Here is a 17,831-nt window from a genome sequence, read left to right on the forward strand (position 1 = left end):
ATGTTATAAATGATACAGCAAAGAAATGTCATATACACCTGACATATGGAAGAATATGGTTTTGACTTTTTCCTTTTTTTCTCCCAATAGAAAAAAAAACATGACACATATCAAAAATAAAAATAAACATACTCTCTGCATAACAAAGTCGCAGTCAACACTGTCTATAAAACAAGGTCATGCCACTTTTAAGAAACATTTGCCATCTCCTACAGTCCCGGACTACTTCCCCTCTACCTATTTCTCTGCACATTTGTTCCATCAAGGACATTACAGGATTCCTGCTCACGCCTGCATAGGGTTCCTACAGAGTTGTAAGAGAGACCGCAATGGTAGGCCTGGCGTGTCAACCCACCTTCCCCTTATAGCTTCGAATTTGCGAGGGCAATTCCTTTTTAGATATACTCCCCTTTCCAACCGTATTACCATATTCATCTTATTCGTGAATTCAGCAATAGTAGGGGCCTTGGGCTCAAGCTATCGTTTTCCTAGCCTGATACAGCTGCCATTGCACTCCCAACAAGGTATAGTCATCCAAGTTTAAGTAATCTAGTAATCCTAAAATACATTGCAGAAATCTCTATCCCATACACTCTCTTAATGAGAGCCAATACGTCCTTCCAATATGTCTTAAATTCCCGACATGTCCTAAACATGTGGAGAATGTGTCTCACTCTCCCCACACCTTGGACAGTGGGAATCAGTTCTATAACCAATTTTGTGCAACACCAGAGCGGTACGATATGCTCGATGCACCAAGAATAATTGGGACATACACTGTGGTTTACAGAGAGTAAGCATTGGTGTTAGCGAGAGTATCTCGTTCCATTGCGCATCATCTAATGCTCCAACCTCTGTTGTCAATTTATCCCTTACTGACAAGGGGGTCCCCGCGAGCCTAGCCACCAACAGGGTGTCATACACCATAGATATAGTGCCTCTCAATGTGCCCCTGTCCCCTATCTCTACTAGTAAGGTGTGAGTCCCAATGGTAAATAGCGAGGACGTATATTGGGTCTGGAGAGCATGGCGTAGTTGCAGGTACTGGTAAAACATATTATTAGAAAGAAAATATTCCTCTTTCAGTTTCTCGAAAGACTCCATTGCGCCATTTCTCCAGACCTGAGTTATGAAATGTACCCCTTTCTTGGTCCATGGGGGGAAAAGCCATCCAATCTAAATACTTCTGGGAGGGCTGGGTTGTGCCACAAAGGTGTAAAGATTGTGAAGCCAGGAATGCCCAGGAGTAACTTCACTTTGTCCCAAACTCTAACCATGAGGAGTAATGTGGGGAGTATCCTATTGTGATTCTTTATACAGTTCGCTTCGATTGCCGATAAAGGTGGAGTATGCCCTGTGAGCCCCGATATCAGCTGGCCTGCTATACCTTGATCATCTGACTGACCCCACCCTTTAAGATGTGGCATTTGTGCTGCCAAAAAAAAGAAAATGGGTCTGGGATGGCCAAGCCTCCGGCGTCTTTACCCCTTTAAAGGACGTCTAACTTAATCCTAGCCACGGAATTTTTCCATATAACATCCCTGAAAATGGAGTTAATTTGTTTAAAGTGACACTGTCACCCCCTATTTGCATTTTGACTGCTCTCCACAGATGTAAAGAGTAAATGTTACAGATTTTATTACTTATTTTATATTTATACCTCATGGTGCAAGTTCTGGTAAAATAGTTTTTGTCACCTGTGGATTGATATATGTGGGCGGGGCCCTTGCGGCCTATGTGCCACATCGTCCCACCCCTAGCGTCACTTAGCCCCGCCCACATCCGTGACATCATCGCATAGGCCACGCCCACATATAAAAATCCACAGGTGATGAAAACGAGCAAGCACCATGAGGTGTGATATAAAATAAGTAATAAAAAAAAGCTGTAACATTTACCCTTTACACCTGTGGAGTAGTCAAAATGCAAAAAGGGGATGACAGTGCCACTTTAATGTATTTGGCAGGGATCCACACTGGTAAACTATGTAGAATGTATAACAATTGGGGCATAAGGACCATCTTAACCCCTTAAGGATCGGGCCTGAAATGGCCTTAAGGACCGGAGCAAATTTTATGAATGATGTGTCACTTTATTCATTAATAACTTCGGGATGCTTTTACCTATCCGGCTGATTCTGAGATTGTTTTCTCGTGACATATTGTACTTCACATTTCTTCTAAATTGGAGTCCATACTTATAATGAATCTTTATGAAAAAAACCAAAATAACGTGAAAAATTGTAAAATTACATTTTTCCAACTTTAAAACTTTTCTGCTTATACAGAAAATGGTTATACCACATAAATTATATATTAGCATTAGCAACATGTCTACTTTATGTTGACGGCATTTATTAAACTATATTTCATTTTTTTTTATGTGTATTCTGATTTTATTGGAAACCATGCAAAAATAACAGATACAGATCAAATAACGTGCAGTAAATTGCGACCTGCAAGTCGCATGGCATCCGGATTTCTAATATAATAAAAGAACATGAGTATAGAAGGCTAACAATTATAGCAATATGCCGCTAAAGGTGCCTAACGAACCAAAAGAAGCAATATCAACAACAGCAATGTGGAAATGCAAACATAAAAACAAAGTAAAAGAAGAACAAGAGAGAGAAGAACCAGAAATAGAGAGGCGAGAGGGAGGCGGATGACAGGGGGGGGGGGGTGGACACTACAGCCAAGCTGACTCACTAGCCTAAGAGACTCATCCAGATGGTAGAGGCTCACGGATAAGAGCGAGAAACTCCTCTGAATCCATGAACAAACGCCAAGGAAACCACACTTTCTCAAATTTGTCAGACCTATCGTGGGCCTCAGCCACTAGTTCCTCCATTCTACTAAGGTCTCTGAGTTCACCCATCCATTCTGCCAGGGTAAGTATCAGGGAAGTTTTCCAATGCCGGGGGATGACCATGCGGGCGGCTGTCAGAAAGTGCCGCAAGATTCCCTTTTTGGTCTTAAAGAGGTAACCTGGCAATTTAGACAGCAAAGCTAATTGGGGAGAGTTGACGACAGCCTGTCTAGAATATGCATTGTAAATTCCTAAAACCTTATCCCAAAAATTACGAATTCCCGGGCAGGCCCACCAAATGTGTAGCATGTCACCAGCATCCGTCAGGCATCGCCAGCAGCGGTCAGAAGTTTCAGGAAACATCTTGTGCAAAGTGACCGGGCAGTAATACCACCTCGAGATGATTTTATAATTCTTTTCCTTAGCTTTAGCAGCCATGGAGATGCCGTGGGTGAGCTCGCATATCTTCTGGACAGACTGTGCGTCAAAGGAAGTATTAAGGTCTGCTTCCCACTTATCAAAATAGGAGGCTCTGTCGGGGTTAGCAGTACTGACCAAAATCTGATAGATAACCGAAATGCAATGCGGGATGGCAGAGGCAGAGACAACCAGGTTATCAAAATCCGTGAGTGCCGAGGAGTAGGTGCCCCTTGGGAAGAGAGCCCGGATAAAGGAGACCAACTGACCATGTTCCAGCCAGGACAACCGACCTCTAGTAGACTGGGCCTGGAGGTGAGCCAAGGAGGAGACATTCCCGCCCGTCATGCAGTGTCTCATTCTAGGACAGGCAGATCGGTCCCACAACAAAAACGCGTGTCTGCCATCCGGGCTGGAAATTTGGATTCTGAAGTATCGGGGAGAGTGGCACAGGGACAGCAGACAACCTTTGTTTGGTGACCCATTTGTCCCAAACACAGAGCGTGTGAGACATTAGAAAAGGGAGACTAGAAAGAACATGACGGCCCCCCGGAGGTATCCAGGGAAGGACAGAGGGGCTAACCGGGCTCAAAGAGAACATCAGGTCGACCCATCTCTTCAGGCCTCTACAATGTACCCAGTCCAGGACCCCACGCAAAACCGCCGCCTCGTGATAGAAACGCAAGTCAGGGAGACCCATGCCACCCAGGGATCTGGACTGCGTGAGGGTCGTATATTTAATCCGTGGTTTGCTCTTGCCCCAAACGAAGTTTGAGACAGCACGGCGTAGAGTCCTGAAAAAGGCCACCGGCACAACGATAGGCACAGTCTGGAAGATGTACAACAGTTTAGGAAGGATGTCCATTTTTACAATAGCCATCCGCCCAAACCAGGAAGCTGGTTTCAGGAAATAGGTCATCTCCGAGAGAACCTTGCTCAGCATGGGGGCATAATTCAAAGTGAAGAGAGAGCTAAGCACAGAAGGGATCCTGATACCTAAATAGACAATAGAATCCTCATGCCTTGGAGAGAATGGGCTTCTCCGGGCCTTTTTCCGAATATATAAGGGGACTTTATGCCACCCCCTGGGCACGTATCCACACCCCGGGTTTCCTGTCCTCTCGCTTTGCCCTTCACAGGGGAACGCGACAGGGCTGCCCGTTATCCCCTCTTCTCTTTAACTTAGCCATCGAACCTCTTTCGAGGAAACTCCAAACAGCTCAGGATGTGGAGGGGATACGGGTAGGACAGAACTCTCTGAAGGTGACTCTCTTTGCTGATGACCTTTTGGTATTCCTGGGCAATCCGGACAGGGACTTAGGTAAGGTGTTTACTTATTTACGTGACTTTGGGACCTTTTCGGGCTTCACAGTGAATGTAGATAAGAGTGAAATCCTACGTCTTACCACCTCCAGTAACCGGTTTGAGGTGGGACCCCAGCCCTTCCCTGTTAAACAAGCCCCTCAATTCATTAAGTACCTGGGGATTAAAATTGGCAGAGCGGCTAGCTCCCTCTACTCCCTAAATATTCCCCCTATAATTTCCAAAATACTGTCTGATTTGCAGAAATGGTCCAATCTCCCTCTGTCGCTCCTGGCGCGTACCTCATTACTCAAAATGATGGGATTTGCTAAATTACTCTACCCCCTACAGACAATCCCGGTCCTCTTGAAGCATCAGGATGTGAATAAGCTGAACTCCTCCTTCATAAAATTCATTTGGGCCGCTAGGAGACCTAGAATAGCAAGAAGGAAGTTGATCTTACCTAAGGACAAGGGAGGCCTAAATTTCCCTGACGTACGATGCTATAACCTGGCTTGCCTCTTGAGACACGGGATTGACTGGTTGAGGGGTTCTAGCTTATTCTCTAACCTCGAACTGGAGGCCCAGTTAGCCGCCCCATGGACTTTAAATGGTCTTCTCCACACAAGCTATACCCATCTCCCTAAGGAGGTGAAAGGTTGTCTCATGATGAGAGACACAATAAAAGCGTGGCAACATAGCAGAAAACTGATGGGTCTTCCCACCCTCATGAGTAAACACATGCATATCTGGCGCCATCCGGAATTTGCCCAGGGATACCAAAATCCAGCTTTTATCGGTTGGAGAGAAAGGGGGGTTCACTCTGCCCTAGACCTCATCCACGTCAGGGAACAGAGGTACCTCACCTTCCCGGAGGTGCAGTCACAATACGGCATTGACCAAACCCAATTCTTGGCTTACAAACAGGTACATTGTTTTCTTGTTTCCCGACTTAAAAATCTTAGAGGTGAATTCTCAACTAACCCAACAGCAGTTTTTGTAGAAACCTCTACCCCTATTCACACCTTGTCCTGTTTATACCTCACTTTGCGGAACTCGCTGACTGCAGGCCTTCTCCCCTCGCTGTTCTCCTACTGGGAGGCTAAGCTTCCCCTCACAGACCTTGGTAATCACATTCTCAGGGGTTGGGCGGCGACCCGTAAGGCAGTGATAAATGAACAATGGCGGGAAACACAATTTAAAATCCTCCACCATGCTACTTACGGGTTTAGTTTTCCCAGGACGCCGACCCGCCCCGAGAGAATCACTGCCTGCCCCAATTGTGGGGAAAATCTGACAGATCTGTTCCATGGCTTGTTCGTCTGCTCCAGGGTGCGCACTTTCTGGCAGGCCTTGGTGACACTGATTGAGGATAAATTGCATATATGTATCCCGATAGACCCTCACCTGATGGTTCTTCATATACCTCCTGATAATACACGTATCACAAGCTTAATACATACCATTCTGCTGGTGGCCAAACGTTGCCTTCTGCAGCGCTGGTTGACGGAGGAGATGCCTACCGTGGAGCAGGTGATAAACCAAGTCAAAACTTACCTAACTATGGACCAGCTAGACGCCGAGCCCTCCAGGGAGACGAGGGCTAAGCCCTTCTTCAAAAAATGGAAGAAGTTCATAGGGGCGTTTCTGAACCCATTGGAGATTAGGAGAGTTGTTGGGCCGTTCCGTAATACAGCCTGGTATATGAGGGCTGATCTGGCTGATACTTTAGGACCATTACGCTGGCAGTCCACGCCCTAGCAACACAGAAGGCCACCGGCCTCGTTGTGACTGAGGGTGCCACACCGCGAGCGCGTAGGGGGGGGGGGGGGGGGAGTTTTTTTGTTATTGTTGAGGGATTGAAATTTCTGCTGTAACTGTTAATTTTGTTGGAAACTGCATGGCAATCCTTCCTCATATGTCTTACTACTTTTATGTATATGGATATGGGTTTTTCTTGATAAAAACAATAAAAAATTTTGTTTGAAAAAAAAAAAAAGAATCCTCATGCCACTGAAAGGGGAAGGAGGCCCTGACCGTGCCAAACATCTCCTGCGGAATCGAAATGTTGAGACCCTCAGTTTTAGACAGGTTGACCTTAAAGTTACAGAGGTCACCAAACCGCTGGAATTCCTGAAGAATGGAAGGGAGAGAGGTGATGGGAGAGGATATGTACAGGAGAAGATCATCTGCATAGAGTGCTAGTTTGTGATGGTCCTGCCCAAGTACCGCCCCCTTGATTGCAGGATTCTGCCGTAGGGCCACAGCCAGGTGTTCCATTGTGAGGATATACAGCATGGGAGACAAGGGACAACCCTGGCGTGTACCATTGTGGATCTCAAATGGGCCAGAGAGTATGCCATTGGCCCGTACGCGGGCTGATGTGCAGGAGTACAATGCCATAATCCTATCCACGAACTGCGGGCCCAGCCCCACTCTCGCCAGGACCGACCGCAGGAACCCCCAGCGCACTCTTTCGAAAGCCTTTTCAGCATCCACAGAGAGTAAGCACAAAGGGGATCCCGTGCGGGTAGCCCATGACAGCAGCGAAAGTGTCCTAAGGGTGTTGTCCCGTGCCTCCCTGCCAGGAACGAAACCAACCTGGTCAACGTGAATGATTTGGGGGATGAGGAGACTCAAACGGGTGGCCAACACCTTGGCATAAAATTTAAGATCACAATTGATAAGGGAGATAGGGCGGTAATTCTTGCAGTATTTGGGGTCTTTACCGGACTTGGGCAGGACCACCACATGTGCCTCCAGGGATTGGCGAGGGAAGGGACATGTTACTGAAACGCTATTGAAGCACTCGGTCATAAATGGTAATAGTAATTCCTTAAATGTTTTGAAGAATCCAGCGGTAAAGCCATCGGGCCCCGGGCTCTTACCCCCCTTGGCATCCACGATGGCCGCCCGAAATTCCCCTACAGTAAAAGGAGCCTCCAGCTCTTCAGCCGACTCAGCAGGGACGGCAGGTAATGCCGTATCGCGCAGATAAGCGGACACCCTAGTCTCCAGTTCCTCAGCCGGCAACTCTGAAAAACGCCCTTTGGTGTTATACAGGGAGGAAAAATAGGAGCGAAAAAGAGCTGTGATCTCTTTAGGATTATATACATCTTTGCCTCGATGGTCCAGGAGACCAGGTATGTGCGTGACCCGCGTTCTCGGATGTATCAAACGAGCCAAGGCTCTGCCACATTTATTGGCATGTTCATATAGAAAGCTATGATACCGTTCCTGCTGGGAAGAGGAAGATTTAGCCAAAATATCCTTAAGCTGTTCCCTAGCCAGGGTCAGCTCGGTCAGAGTCTCATCAGTGGCATTACGTTTATGAGCCGTGGAAAGTGCCTCAACACGACCAAGTAAAGCAACAATTTTGCGCTTTTCTCTCGCTTGAGACTGGCCCCATGCTGAATCAAGGTCCCCCTGACAACACACTTAAGAGCTTCCCACTTCAAAGGTAATGGGGTATCGTCAGAAGCATGGTCTTGCAAAAAGTCCTGTATTGTCTGGGACACAGCCTCCCTACACACCAAGTCCCGAAGAAGCGACTCATTCAGCCTCCACGACCACTCCCTGGGCACCAACCCCGGCAACCGCAAGGACAAGAAGATAGGCGCGTGGTCCGACCACAGGGCAGTACCTATACTTGCCGCAGGACTAAGTGTCAATGCAAACTGAGCCACCATAAACATATCCAGTCTACCATAAGTGCAATGCGCGTCAGAATGAGTAAAATCTTTATCTGCGGGATGAAGGATTCTCCAAACATCAACTAGATTGTGTAACCTGAGGACCGATCGCGCCAGCGCACACTCTGAGCACGGCACAGCGGTCTTGCCGGAGGAGGTATCCAGGGAAGGGTCCATGACCAGGTTAAAGTCACCCCCCAGGATCAGTAGACCGTCAATAAAGGAAGAGGCAGCCCGAAGTATAGCGCGCAATATGCCACCCTGATTGGAATTGGGAAGATATATATTGCCAATGGTGTAGACCCGGGTATGTATTTCTACTTTAAGGAAGACATATCGTCCCTTAGGGCAAACCAGAGAGTCTAGTAATTTGTGCGGTAAGGACTTGTGCAGAGCGATAGACACCTTTGGACTTGGCAGTGGGATTAGTTCTATGAGACCAAACATTATAATAGTTAAGGCGCAAGCGAGGAACGTGTGAGGTCCTAAAGTGCGTTTCTTGCAGTAACAAGATATGTACTTTTTGTCTATGCATGGAATAGAGGACTTGTGATCGCTTCTGTGGGACGTTAAGGCCCCTGACATTGAGAGACGCCAGCTTTATGTCCATCCCCGCCATCCCACCGCCCCCAAAAGAAGGCCCCTAGGAGGGGGAGAGGGAACTAAGGCAGGGAGAAAGAAGAAGAGAGAAAAAGAGAAAAGAGAGTTCACAGAGCAGAAGACTGAACCTGCAGTCAGAAATAAAAGGTTCCCCAAGAGGAGGACCTCCGTATCCAGGCAGTAGTTACACTACCAGGAAAAAACCCAAATGGGTGTAATAACGCCTAAGGCGTCTTAATCTAATGAGAGACGGACTAACAGAGGAAGGTCCGTGAGTCCGTGACAGGGCACCAAAAATGAAAAAACTAAAGAAGCAATACACCTTTCAAATAAACATACATAAAATGCTAAATTAACAGAGCAACCCCTGGCGGGCAACCATATACGCCCGCAACCCCCCACCCTCACGCGGAGATAGCACCCGGAGTTGCAGATTAGCTATCTAAAGTGACTACATACTGACAGCAATATAACAATGCAAACACAATAAACATAGTGAAATTGCAAGAAAAACTGCAAGATGCAGCAACCAGCAGGAAAAAGATACATCCCGGGAAGGGAAGGCAATGCAGGATCCGAAAGCGCAGGGCATGCACAGCGCCCTCGGTCATCTGGGCGGGCCTGCCAGCAGGAAGTGGCAGCATCGGGTCCCAGTCAGGCAAAGCTATCTGAGGGAGATCCAGTGACATCAGGAAAGCCGGTAAATCCTCTGGAGTGTGGAGCTCAAGCCTCTTGCCTTGTCTGCGAACCACTAGTTGGAATGGAAAGCCCCAGGAGTATGGTATATCACGATCGCGTAGCAGTTCCAGTAGAGGCTTAAGGGCGCGCGGCTGGGACAGAGTAGCTCTGGACAGATCCTGAAGAAAGATCAATTGGGCTCCATCGTCGACAAAGTCCATGTTGCGTACCGCTTTCATGATCTTATCCTTAATTCTGTAATGATGGAGCCTGCAGATGACATCGCAGGGCCTATTCACATCAGTAGGGACCGGGCCCAACGTGCGGTGGGCTCTGTCAATCTCAAATTCCGCGCCCGGCGGGCGTTTAAGGATGGAAGCAAATAAGTCTTGGAGAGACGGGATGAGATCGTTTGCTCTAGTCGCTTGGGCAAGCCTCGGATACGGATATTATTCCGGCGATTCCTGTTCTCAGCATCATCATGGAGCCTATAAAGGTGCCGAATCTGTCTCTCCTGAGTAGCAAGTACAGCCTGGACGTCATCAACAGTAGCGACTAGCGAGTGATGATCAGCAGTGACGTCAGAGACTTTCGCCTCCAGGGTATGGACTTCAGACTTAAGAGAGTTCAGTTCTTGCTTATAAGAAGTTTCCAAGCGCTCCACAAACTTTTCCATATCCGAGCGCGTAGGCAGCAACTTCATGTATTCTTTCCAATCCCACTCCATGTTATGTGCAGGGTCACTGGATGTGGCAGAGCACGCAGGGTTAATAGATGCAGCAGTGCTCGTAGGGTAACTGGGCGCACCAGCACTCACAGGGTTAATAGATGAAGCAGTGCATACAGGGTTAATGGATGCAGCAGAGCTGGCACAGTTCGACTCACTGCCCCTAGTGGTGGAAAATGGTATTGCAGTAGGGGACAGAGAGGACATGCTGAGACCCGAGGAGGGGGCTCCCTGCAATGAACGGGCCCCCTCAGCACCTGTAACCGGGATGATGTCCTCCTCCTGTGTGGCTTCAGCGTCAGGAGCCACAGACTGCACAGGGGACAATAGATGCTGTGCACAACGAGGCTCAGCAAGAGCAGCGGCAGGGGGCTGACAGAAGGCTGCTGCGGCTCCGGTGTGAGTGGAGCAGCTGAAGTCCGGGGCTGCAAGTAAGGGGATCTCCGGGGCCGGTACCCTCGCCTCCCCTGCTGTCAGAGCTGGGCCTCCGTCCGGGCTGCAGGGACAGTCAATGCGGCAAGTACGAGCGGCGGCTGCTGCCGCGAGAGCCGGGAGTCGCGGAGGCTGCAGGCTGGTCAGGTAGGCCTCGAGTCGCGGCGGGGAAATAACGCTCCAGACTACCGCGGGTGGACCGGGGACGGGCGGTACTGGTGCTGGACTTGGACCTGCGCCGGCCACCCGCCATTTGGGGTGCACTTTTGTCAGCTTGGGGTGGTTTTAAGAGGCTGTTTGGTGCCCTGTCTCGGGAGCCCACAGATGCAATTTATAGAAATACCCCATATGTGGCCCTATTGCGCTATTTGACACAACCACAAACCTCAGATATAAATGAGCGCCCAGAGAATTTCAATGGCTCCGTTATATTTGGTCATTTCTGACTGTACCACTTCAGCTTGGCAGAGGCTCTGGGGTGCCAAAACCTAAAAAACACCCCTAAAGGGACACCATTTAGAAAACTGCACCCCTCAAGGAATGTAACAAGGGGTGCGGTGAGCATCTGGACCCCACAGGTGCTTCACAGATTTTCCGAACAATATGGCGTGAAAAAAGACAAAAGTATTTTTTACACCAAAACGTTGTTCTAGCCTTCAATTTTTCATTTTTACAAAGGGATAAAAAGAAAAAAAAAAAAATGTAGCTTTTGGAAGCTGGATTTCTCTGGAATGGATTTCAAGGGCCACATCGCATTTACAGACCCCTTGTGCTGCCAAAACACTGGAAACCCCCTACAAGTGACCCCATTCTGGAAACTACACCCCTTAAAGTGTCACTGTCGTGAATTTTTTTTTGCAGAAATCAATAGTCCAGGCGATTTTAAGAAACTTTGTAATTGGGTTTATTATCCGAAAAATGCATTTTTATCATGAAAAAGCAGTTTGAAGCTCTCCCCCCTGTCTTCATTGTTCTCCTATGGAGAGAGCTAAAGAAAAGACCAAAACAGGACAACAAAGAGTTAATCTACAAATCCCTCACGGGATATCTCCTGTGACAGTCACCAGTGACCTGTCTGAGCTCGGATTACAGCTGTCACCCAGCTCTGTGCCTGTAATCCTCTGTTATCTGCTTTCTGCTGCCGGCTAACTCCCTCCTTCCTCCTCCCCCCTCCCCTCTCCCTAGAGCAGACAGGGTACGACTCCTGCAACAAGTCACAATTTTCAGAGTGGATGAAAAAGAGGAAGGAGGGGGGGACCTGGGAAAAGGCTTTTTACATGCAGATAATGGCAGATTTGGCTAATAAACCCAATTACAAAGTTTCTTAAAATCGCCTGGACTATTGATTTCTGCAAAAAAAAAAAAAAAATACGACAGTGACTCTTTAAGGAATCTAACAAGGGGTGCAGTGAGCATATGGACCCCACTGGTGACTGGCACAAATGTGGAAAAATGTGACGTGAAGTGAAAATTTTTATTTTTTCACTTTCACAGCACAAATGTGCCCGTGATCAAGGGGTCCATATCCTCATTGCACCCCTTGTTAGATTTCTTGAGGGGTGTAGTTTCCAGAATGGGGTCACTTGTGGGGGATTTTCAGTGTTTTGGCAGCACGAGGGCTCTGTAAATGCGACATGGCGTTCATCATCCATTCTAGCCAAATCCAGCCTCCAAAACCCAAATGGCGCTCCTTCGGAGGCTTGCCCTGCGCCCACGTGGCGCTTTATGTCCACATTTGGGGAATTTACGGACTCGGGGGAAATTGCTCTACACATTTTGTGGTGTTTTTTTTCTCTTTTAACCCCTTGTGAAAATGATAAATTCAAGGCTAGACCAACATTACAGTGTAAAAAATTTAATATTTCATTTTTACGCCACATTGTTCCACATTTGTGCCCGTCACCAGTGTGGTCCATATGCTCACTACACCCCTTGTTACATTCCTTGAGGGGCGTAGTTTCCATAATGGGGTCACTTGTGGGGGGTTTCCACTGTCTTGGCAACACAGGGCTCTTATAAATGCAACATGGCCCCTCGAAATCCAATCCAGCCTCAAAAAACCAAATGGCGCTCCTTCCCTTTGGAGGCTTACCCTGCACCCGCATGGCGCTTTATGTCCACATGTGGGGTATTTCCGTACTAGCCTTGTTTTTTTTTTTTCCATTTCCACAAGGGGTTAAAAAAGAAAATAAACTCAAAACGTGTAGGGTAATTTCCCCTGAGTATGAAAATACCCCACATGTGGACATAATGTGCCATATGGCCACAGGGCAAGCCACCAAAGGGACAGAGCGCCATTTAGAGGCTGGAATGGAGGATGGAGGCCATGTTGCAGTTACAAAGCTCCTGTGCTGCCAGGACAGTAGAAACCCCCCCACAAGTGACCCCATTCTGGAAACTACACCCCATAAGGAATCTAACAAGGGGTGCAGTGAGCATATGGACCCTACTGGTAACAGGCACATATGTAGAAAATGTGCCGTAAAAAAAAATAAAAAAAAAAATTTTTTTTTTATTTTCACGTCCCAAATGTGGCCGTCACCTGGGGGCCATATCCTCACTGCCCCCCTTGTTAGATTCCTTATGGGGTGTAGTTTCCAGAATGGGGTCACTTGTGGGGGGTTTCTACTGTCCTGGCCGCACAGAGGCTTTCAAATGCAACATGGCAAGTCTCTAATGGGAATGGCGGCCATACCTATTTAGCTGGGGAAAAGGGGCAATTCTAATTTATTTGGGGGTATTAGGCGAATTATTAGTTTATAAGGTTGTCCATCAAATTCAACCTGTGTTGATCCAGAGGAAGGCAAAAAACCCTCGTGAGGCAGACGACAGTAGCCTCATCACAGGGGAAAAATTCCTTCCCGACTCCATAATGGCAATCAGAATAATCCCTGGATCAACGTGACCCCTGAAATAGGAATAAGGGACAGAATTTAGAAAATGTAGAACTTCGATGACGTGTGGTACGCCTTAAAGCGATCCAGTATGCAGAGGTGATCAGGACAGGTGTCACACTGGAAAATGTTGTCCTTCCTGATTCCACTGTTACCCCACACTCTGCACTTCTTCTGGGGTCTCCTTTTTTCCAGTGTGGGGGACGTCACCAATTTTTTCCTGGTGCGATACTGGGTCCTTCATATCCAGAAGCGCTGGGTTCGCTCCATGGCTGCTAAATATTAGGGCTCTATTACTGCTTCTGATATTTTCGGATCGTGCCGCAAGCTACAGTAGCTCGGGCAGCAAGGGACCGGAAGAGGGGGTGCTGGTATAAAAGTTATCCCCCTACAGGTGGCGACATTTATCCAGCAGTGGGAAGATCAGTTCCTAAACGATATTCCCACTTACTCCGAGGAGAGGGGGGGGGATCTGGGAGCTGCATTCGGTTGTCCCTTCCTTCATACACTCTAAGGGTACGTGCACACTGCGAAATGGCGAAGGATAACCCTTTGTGTATTCCGCAGCTGGCACCCACCGGCTGGCGCGCGTCTCCGTCCGTGTCATAGACTTAATTCTATGCACGGGCGGATTCCACTCTCCGTCCAATGTGTTCATTCTTTGGTAGGACGATGGAATCCGCCCATGCATAGGATGGAGTCTATGACATGGGTGGAGACACACGCCTGCATCAGTCCGCCGGCGGGTGCACAAAGGGTTATCCTTCGCCATTCCGCAGTGTGCACGTACCCTAAATCTGTAAGTGTACCCTGAGGTACTCTCATAGAGTTTGTAGAATTTCACGCCATACCGTCATCTCTTATTGGGACGGTACTGGCGGAAAAGACGTGTCTGGGGGGCAGCGTACGCTACGCTACTACCAGACACATCACTGGATGATGAGGATGAGGATGAATGGAGGAAAAAAGGATCCCCCCCCCCCCATTCATCCTCAGTGGCTGTTTCAGTTTCAGAGGCAATAATAGCGTATGCGTCCGACACTGAAAACGCCATGGGGGCCATTTTTATATAGGGATTGGTATATGGGGTATGTAGTGGTGTAGTGTAAAACTTTATTCAATGTAGTGTAGTGTAATGTAGTGTTTTTTAAGTTTTTTTTTTTTTTTTTTTTTTTTAACATTCAGTATAAAAAAAAACCTACGCCAAAAATGGTGTTGCTGATAAATGCCACACTTACGTGCAGAATTTATCAGCAGCCCGTGGCAGTAGGATATAGAAAAAAACACCCTACGCCAAAAAGGAGGAGTTGCTGATTAGCAGCGCACTTACGTGCGATGCATATCAACACTCAGCAGCGTAAGGGTGCGGAAAATACAAAAAAAAAATTGGGAAAAAAAACCAAAAAAACATTTACTACATAATGAACATCCCTATAGCTGCTGAACATCCCTATAGCTGCTGATAAGTGTATTACACTTTTCAGCCGCTAGAGGGCAGCAGAGCGGCGAAAAAAGTCGAGGACATCCGAGGGGCCAACGGAAAAGGCCGAAGACCCGAACGGAAGAAGATGACATCACGGAACCCGGAAGACACCGATCGGGACCCCGGGATCCGGTGAGTATGGCCAAATACCTGCTCTGGACCCCTCAGCTACCTAGCGCTCGGGACGTGGCACCGTGGCCACCATTACTTTTAACAGCTGTCTCAGACAGCACCGGCCGCCATTATTTTCCGGGTCACCGATGGCCCGGAAAGGTTTCCGATCGCCGCTATTGGCTGATCTGAACTGATCAGCCAATAGCAGCAATCGTCGGCGTGGGGAGGGGGGGGGGGTTAACAACCCCCCCATGCAGTCAGGGAGAGATGGTCTGCAGTGTATTTCGGCAGGCCAACTCTCCCGATCGCATACGGCAGGTCCGCGGCGCCCTGTTAAAGGACCCGCGTACCGGTACGTCATGGGTCCTTAAAGGGGTTATCCAGTGCTACAAAAACATGGCCACTTTCTTTCAGAGACAGCACGACTCTTGTCTCCAGTTCAGGTGCGGTTTGCAATTAAAGGGGTTATCCAGCGCTACAAAAACATGGCCACTTTTCCCCCTACTGTTGTCTCCAGTTCAGGTGCGGTTTGCAATTAAAGGGGTTATCCAGCGCTACAAAAACATGGCCACTTTTCCCCCTACTGTTGTCTCCAGTTCAGGTGCGGTTTGCAATTAAGCTCCATTTACTTCAATGGAACTGAGTTTCAAAACCCCACCCAAACTGGAGACAACAGTAGGGGGAAAGTGGCCATGTTTTTGTAGCGCTGGATAACCCCTTTAAGCTCCATTCACTTCAATGGAACTGAGCAGCAAAACCCTGCCCAAGCTGGAGACAAGAGTGGTGCTGTCTCTGGAAGAAAGTGGACATGTTTTCGTAGTGCTGGATAACCCCTTTAAGTGACAGTGATCCATGTGTACGTCATGGGTCCTTAAAGGGAACCAATCACACACAAATTGGCCATAAAGATAAGGAAACGTGCTGGTACATCAGCCAGCACGCTTCCTAACCATCCCCCTGTCCCCTCCGTCCCATGAACATTCAGCCCGCAAAGTTAGTGTAATAGTGTCCCGCGCTGTATGCAAATTACCATCTAAGTAGTCAAGGTGGGCGGGCGGCTGGTCAAGTAGTCACGGTGGGCGGGGGCTTCGTCATGTAGTCACAGGCTCCTGGGCCGCCTCCGGTGCTGTAATCACGCCCCTCCGGGCGTGTTGTAAAGCGGCTCCTGGTGACGTCACTCGGGGGGGGCCGACACTGCACGTTGGCCACGCCGACGTCTTTTATAAGCTGCGCATGCGCAGTACAGTGGGTGAAGCCGCTGCTGTACTACGCTGCGCAAGCGCAGTACAGCAGCGTCTTCTCAGGCTGCACTGCGCATGCGCAGCTTAGTAAAGACGTCGGCGTGGCCGACGTGCAATGTCGCACCCCCCCCCCCCCCCCCCCCGAGTGACGTCACCAGGAGCCGCTTTACAACACGCCCGGAGGGGCGCGATTACAGCACCGGAGGCAGCCCAGGAGCCTGTGGCTACATGACGAAGCCCCCGCCCACCGTGACTATTTGACCAGCCGCCCGCCCACCTTGACTACTTAGATGGTAATTTGCATACAGCGCGGGACACTATAAAACTAACTTTGCGGGCTGAATGTTCATGGGACGGAGGGGACAGGGGGATGGTTAGGAAGCGTGCTGGCTGATGTACCAGCACGTTTCCTTATCTTTATGACCAATTTGTGTGTGATTGGTTCCCTTTAAGAGGTTAAAGAGTCACTGTCGTGAATTTTTTTTTGCAGAAATCAATAGTCCAGGCGATTTTAAGAAACTTTGTAATTGGGTTTATCAGGCAAATATGCCATTATCTGCATTTCATAAGCCTTTTGCCAGGTCCCCCCCTCCCCTCCTTTCTGTCATCCACTCCTCAGAATCAGGAGACCTAAATCAGACGCATCCTGTTTGTTCTATGAAGAGGGGACGGGGAAAAGAGCAGAAATGTCAACAGCAGAAAACAGAGAACAAATGATTCCTCAGTAGGGGAGCTATTCAGAGGCTATTCAGAGGTCAGAGAGGTCAGTGGTGACTGTCAGAGGAGAGAGCCTGTGTTGTAGCTTTTAATTAACTCTTTGTTGTCCTGTTTTGGTTTCTTATTTTTCTCTCTCCATAGGAGAACAATGAAGACAGGGGGGAGAGCTTCAAACTGCTTTTTCATGATAAAAATTTCATTTTTCGGCTAATAAACCCAAATTCAAACTTTCTTAAAATCGCCTGTACTAGCTTTTGAGGCCAGTTTGGTTATCATGGGTAACAGGTTATCAGGTATGGGTAACAGGTTATCAGGTATGAAGTCCTTAATGTGTGCCGTGATGAGGATTCCCAAATATTTGAATCTGGAGACACTTGCGTGGGGCAGAGGATGAAGCGCCAACAGAAAAGGGAGGTGTTAAGGGGAGAACTACTGACTTATCCCAATTTATGGTGAGTCCAGATCTGCGACCAAAACCGGTAATTATTTCCATAATAGGACCTATATATCGGACCACATCTGCCATGTATAATAGCATGTCATCCGTGTATAATGATAAACACTCTTCCCCTCCCTGTTCTGGAAAGCCCATTATTGCATCTAACGTTCTAATAAGAGCCGCCAGCGGCTCTATAGCAATGGCCGACAGCAGCGGGGATAGCAGGCATGCCTGCCTCGTTCCCCGTGATAGCCAAACCTTTCTGATAGTCTACCATTTGCCCTTTT

At 48.2% G+C, this 17,831-nt stretch overlaps 1 protein-coding gene across 10 annotated transcripts in view; it reads left to right on the forward strand.

Annotated features, from left to right (window-relative positions):
* The window catches only part of TOPAZ1 (testis and ovary specific TOPAZ 1), a 161,853-nt gene that overhangs the window by 50,342 nt on the left and 93,680 nt on the right, over positions 1-17,831 (forward strand). The window lies entirely within an intron of this gene.

The sequence above is a fragment of the Dendropsophus ebraccatus genome, chromosome 2 (assembly GCF_027789765.1).
Source record: "Dendropsophus ebraccatus isolate aDenEbr1 chromosome 2, aDenEbr1.pat, whole genome shotgun sequence".
Lineage (NCBI taxonomy): Eukaryota > Metazoa > Chordata > Amphibia > Anura > Hylidae > Dendropsophus > Dendropsophus ebraccatus.